Source organism: Canis lupus, chromosome 19, assembly GCF_048164855.1.
Source record: "Canis lupus baileyi chromosome 19, mCanLup2.hap1, whole genome shotgun sequence".
In the NCBI taxonomy this organism is placed as follows: Eukaryota; Metazoa; Chordata; class Mammalia; order Carnivora; family Canidae; genus Canis; species Canis lupus.
In genome coordinates, this window is record NC_132856.1 from 26,106,231 (window position 1) to 26,112,230 (window position 6,000).

Below are 6,000 nucleotides of genomic sequence, written 5' to 3' on the forward strand. Positions count from 1 at the left end.
ACAATGAAGGCAGTACGAGCAAAAGATATGCATACATATATTTATTTTTATGATAGTTTTCTAAAACATGAATCCAGCAACATGAAAGAACATTTTGTGCTGAATTGCCGCAACCAAGACACTGAATGACACTGTTAGCTGCCTAGAACAATAAGAATGGTGAGAAATTCCTACCATCAAAGACCTGGCACCGTGCATCTGACTCCCACTTGGGGAGCTGGTGGTGGAGAGATCTCCGACCTTCTCACAGTGTCTCTGCTTTCCTGGCCTCCTAGTTAGCTCCTAACTCAGCAAAGCTCAGAGTCACCTGGGTAATTTTTAGGTTTACAAGAGAAATGATGAACAAACTGAAATTTTCCAGAAATTCAGATAGGCAGCTCACGTGTGTGTGTGTGTGTGTGTGTGTGTGTGTGTGTGTGTGTATTATTCTACACTGACTTTGGGGTGATGGCTGGGAATGGGTTGAGACCTCAGCAGGGAACATGGTGAGACTCCTCATGAGATGGACAGCAGGGAGCGGACGACCGTGCCTAATGTGTAGCCAGCCTCCAGGCCGGGCAACAAAGGCGAAGGCACCCGTTCTGCATGCAGAGACAAAGACAGCAGCATTTCTGTCCCTCTGCATTTCCACTCCTTCCCAGAACTTTTGAATCATATTCAGAAAGGAAATGGCAGAGAAGAAAGGGACTTTGTCCACTCTCCTTTTCTGCCGCTACACCATCTGTTTTCAGAATAGAGACTATTGCTTAATTATTTCACCTCGAGTTTTGCATTTCCATACATGTTTTTAATTATAGGAAATACCCAGCAGACTTTTTTTTTTTTTTTTTTTTTTTTTATTTATGATAGTCACACGGAGAGAGAGAGAGAGAGAGAGAGGCAGAGACACAGGCAGAGGGAGAAGCAGGCTCCATGCACCGGGAGCCTGACGTGGGATTCGATCCCGGGTCTCCAGGATCGCGCCCTGGGCCAAAGGCAGGCGCTAAACCGCTGCGCCACCCAGGGATCCCCCCCAGCAGACTTTTAAACTGAGTTAAAGTCAGTTAAGGATTTGCTTTATGCACAGCCCTCTCCCCAGGACCTGCCCTGTAGGAGATAATGTATAAATAGGCACTAAATTTAATAAGCCAACCTAAACTCTACATGCTTGGAGTGAAAGTCCCCTCCTCCATGGTGCCATTGGAGGACCTCTCTGCTCTGAATCCCATCGGGTTTCTTCCCCTGCATCCCATCATACTCTACTGCCTATGCTGCTCATTCATGAGAAAAAAATTTTATTGAGTACTAAATCGGTGCCTTCTACTGTTCTAGAAACTGAGGATATAGCAGTGACAAAACTTCCTGCCCTCCTAGAGCTGATGGTCCAGTCTCTGAGACTTATTGAATATGCCCCATGTACTGGTTAAATTTTTGTATATATCATTTGTCTCTGCAAGTGGATTGTAAAGGTTTTGAAGTAGATTTATATATGTATAAATATATATACATGTTTGTAGCTTTACAAATATACAAATATATAAACAAATATAGAAATACAAATATGGAAATATATATATATATATAATTTTTTTGTACCTGTGCTTTCAATACTCTATCTTAAGAGCAGTAGATGCTCACTAAATGTTTGTTTCAGAATTCGGGTACATTAGAATTCTCAAATCCTGCTAGTAGTATACTCATGGGAGATCATTGTCAGTGGTGCCCACCCTGGTTGCGTGATTATTTACACTATAGTTAGCAATGTAAAGTACCTACAAGGGGTGAGTTTGTAAAATAAACATCATCTTCCCAGCTGTATAAAACACTATGTACAGAGGGGAAAAAATATAAAATGAGGCCAGCATCACTACTTAATGGGCGATCTAAGTTCCTGCTTATTTTTCTTGTTTTTCACTTCTAGGAACTTCAATAAGCTGGTTCTACATCTGAAGAGTGGAGATTTACCAGGTCGGCTGTGATGTTACTGAAGCCCCATGAGATAACATCTGGTGACAGAACAAGGCAAGTGCTCTGATCACCATGGACAGTTATATGTGGCTTTGGACAATATGCAGCCCATGGTGGTTACATGGTGATTTGGGCAGCTCCTTGCATGGAAAGCTCTTGGTCTTAGAGTTGCTCTTCTGGAAGAACAAGGAATTATTTGAAGAGCCCAAATCTCAGTTGGTCTTGATTGGTATTTATCAATGAAATGTCTTTGGGAGAAGGGCTCCAAGAGAGAACTACCTCAAATAAATTTCCCGTCTGCTTGCTGATGCTTCAGGCAGGGCATTCTTTACCCTAATTAGACAAAGCTAAAAAATGCAATTATGAAAAGTCATACATTCCCTCCAAGGGAAAAAACAATTGATTAGTAAAATCTTTAAAGTCTTCATTCATACCAAAGACAGGCCATCTTAGATAAATCCATACTTTATAATCTAGTCACTATTTGTATAAAGAAGAAAATATCTTGAACAAATGCCAAATCCATTACTTATATCAGAGTTATTTGATATATATTTTTTATGCCAAAAACACGGTAAATCTGTTTCAAATAATGGAAGTTGTAAGGTCAACTTTTTAGTCCTAAATAGTGTTTTCTAGTGTAGAGTTTTGGCAGATAACCATAGAGGATATATATACAGTTTTCCTTTTTCTTTTCTTTTTTTGTTTTAAAGACTTTATTTATTTATTCATGAAAGACACAGAGAGAAGGCAGAGACATAGGCAGAGGGGGAAGCAGGCTCCCTGTGGGGAGCCCAATGTGGGACTGGATCCCAGAACTCTGGGATCATACCCTGAGCCAAAGGCAGATGCCCAACCACTGAGCCTCTCAGGCATCCCAGTTTTCCTTTTTCTTAGTTCCTCATCCATTTTTCTTCAAATATTACCAATGAGTAACCTCTCTTTTCCTACTTCATCTGCCTTATAACATAGGCAAATTGAATTTAGCTCCAAAATTTTTGTTGACTGCTGGTCCAGTGTTTGGTGCTGTGCAGGAACCCAAAAATAAGTAAAATGAGACCCATGGTTTCTGAGAGAGAGTTCTACTGTGATGTAATAAAACTGGATCCCAAGTGGTCACAAAAACTGAATTATTCAGACTGTCATTACAGGGAAAGTATCGTACTTGAAACTCAGCTGAACTTGCAAAGCAAGTCGCCTAAGTTTGTATGTTGATATGCTGATTTGTTTTCAAATCAAACTGTTTTGAATAGATATGTATGTAAGATTTCTTTTCACAAGTTGTTTCCTCTTTGTACCTGCTCCAGCAGCAGTTTGCCCATACTTTGACTGTTGCACCTGTTTGGTTGTACTATGATTATTTGTTAAATAAATGAGTTAAATTATGTGTTCAGTCGCCTCAACTAGATACTAAACACTGCCAGGCCAAAGATAGTCTTTCTTGTTCATGCTCATTTTTGCATCAACAGTATCTAGTGCCACAGCTGCTAAAAAGGTGGGTTCAGGGACGCCTGGGTGGCTCAGCGGTTGAGCGTCTACCTTAGGCCCAGGGCGTGATCCTGGAGACCGGGGGTCAAGTCCCGCATCAGGCTCCTTGCATGGAGCCTGCTTCTCCCTCTGCCTGTGTCTCTGCCTCTGTCTCTCTCTCTCTCATGAATAAATAAATACATAAAATATTTTTTAAAAAAGGTGGGTTCACTGAATTCTTTATACTTCCAGTGTCCTGAGTTCATATCCAACAATAAGAGTTTTGGTCATAATTCAGTTCTTTCTCACTACAAGGACAGATTCAGAGCGCAGAAATCTTTTCCTTACTTCTTAAACCAGGATTAGGTTTTTGAATAGGAGTCGGTTGGTTTATGTGTGTTGCATAGAATTATTATAAGTAAAAATAGAATTTTCCCCTGACGGTATCTTCTTCTATTTAAAACAGAATGTCTATCCCCCAACTATTTTATGTTTTCCTTGTAGTTTTTTTCTCATCTCTTTCTCAGTATCTCATATGTATAATAATAGAAATCTTTTCTTATTCTCCTTCATATGGCTGCCTTAAGCTTCACTGTCTTTAAGAGTACATTTATATTCAGAGGCTCCAATGGTAAATAATTTCAACAGGATAAAGCTCTTTAATCCTATTTTATATCTAAAAGGCATGCTCAACACTATCTTCTGGCATCTCCTGAGAATCCAATTTCCTAAGGTTATATCCCTGAGACTGAGTGGAAATTTTCAAAACCCAGAGTTCAAAGTTAAGTATCAAATTCAAACAAAGCCCAAACAATCCACCCTGAGACTGATTTGTGTGGCCATAAACAGCAACAAAATCTTCCAGTGGCTATTGGTATAATAACTGTGATTATAGTTTAGCAAAGGCAAGTCTCTCTCCTCTACCCCTAAGCATCTAGGGGCTGTTTTTCCTAAACAGAATTTTTAGAGAGCATAACATTCGCGAGAAAAGCAACCAGAACATGATAGCAGATATCTGTGTAAGTACTAGGTATCAAAACAGTGAGACACAATTTGAGAATAAATTCAGATATGAATCAAAATTCTGTTACTGAAACACAGCAAACTAGCAAACTGGCATCTAGATGGAATCCTAGTGAGTACAGCTAATCGAGGAAGCTTCTGTCACTAGCTGCTAACTCTCTTGACCTACATGCCAAGGGCAAGTGATCTTTTCTAACTGTTGTATTTTTTGTTGTTTATTTTTTATATTTTTTGTTTTTTGCTTTTTGTTTTTTTTGTTCATGACATACAGAGATGAAATAATTGTGATTTTTTTTTTGCTAAATGTAACAAAAGTTAAAAAATAAAAATAAATTAATCAGGCAAACTATAGTTTTCTTTTTTAAGATTTTTATTTATCCATTCATGGAAGACACAGAGAGAGGCAGAGCAGAGGGAGAAGCAGGCTCCATGCAGGGAGCCTGATGCAGGACTCCATTCCAGGACCCCAGGATGAAGACCTAGGCTGAAGGCAGGCACTAAACCGCTGAGCCACCCAGGGATCCCAGGCAAACTATACTTAAGCTTCTAATTTACTGGAAGTTTCTAGCTAAGAGTTAATTCTAAAGTCACTAATTGACCAAGACAATTCCTTAGCAATTCCTTACAAGCATCCTTACTACCAATTAGATTTTTAAAAACTCCTTTTGATAAACTGGATCTTGGGACACCTGGGTGGCTCAGTGGTTGAGCATCTGCCTTTGGCTCAGGGTGTGATCCCAGGATCCAGGGATGGAGTCCGCATCAGGCTCCCCGCAGTGAGCCTGCTTCTCCCTCTGCCTGTGTCTCTGCTTCTCTCTGTGTGTCTCTCATGAATAAATAAATAAAATCTTAAAAAAAGAGAGAAATTGGATCTCCTTATGTTCTTAGGAAGCATATCTGTATCACTGACTAGCATAATTGAAAAATTTTGCAAGCGTTTTGCCGGCCTCATTCCTGGGGGTTATTAACCACTTGTGCTATATACTTGTTTTTTTACTGAAAATTCTCAGAGCTCTAATGGTAATGGATTAGTGAAGACACTTCCCTCTGGGTCATGGGGAAAGTTAGAGTTAAGACTCTCTGCACTTCAAAGTTATCATTACAGGTAAATATAGAAAGAAGCCCCAAGAAGTCAGCTTTTCATTTTGGAAAGTCCTGGATGAGATGTAGGCCAAATAAGTGTGAATTTACCAATATCCACTTATCCAGTCCTAAAGCCCCTCAACCAACCCTTAAGCTATAATAAGAGTAAAGAAAGAAATAAAAACCTAGATAAAATAAATATTTAATAAAGACGCCAGGAACCATAAAATAAATAACATTACAATCTTTTTTCAGACAAGGTTGCTGTAATACTCTAACTTCCAAATATGCAAATTCCATATCTTCAGAAGCTTGAATCATCTATATAATTAGAGATGGAAGAAAATATGCCATTGCTGTAAGTCCCATCCTAGACATAATAGGACTCATTAGCTATTCTTCTCTGAAAGGGGCTTTACTTTAACTATGCATAGCCCAAAGTCAGTCTTTGCTCAAAATGTTCTGGTGGAAAGGACTCTG

General features: G+C 39.3%; 1 long non-coding RNA gene across 1 annotated transcript in view; it reads left to right on the forward strand.

Annotated features, from left to right (window-relative positions):
* The window catches only part of LOC140610020 (uncharacterized), a 100,937-nt gene extending 97,658 nt beyond the window's left edge, over positions 1 to 3,279 (forward strand). Inside the window, exon 3 of the long non-coding RNA XR_012011804.1 lies at positions 1,901 to 3,279. This is a non-coding gene — a long non-coding RNA (uncharacterized lncRNA). The remainder of the gene's footprint in view (positions 1 to 1,900) is intronic.
* Positions 3,280 to 6,000: the final 2,721 nt, after the last annotated feature.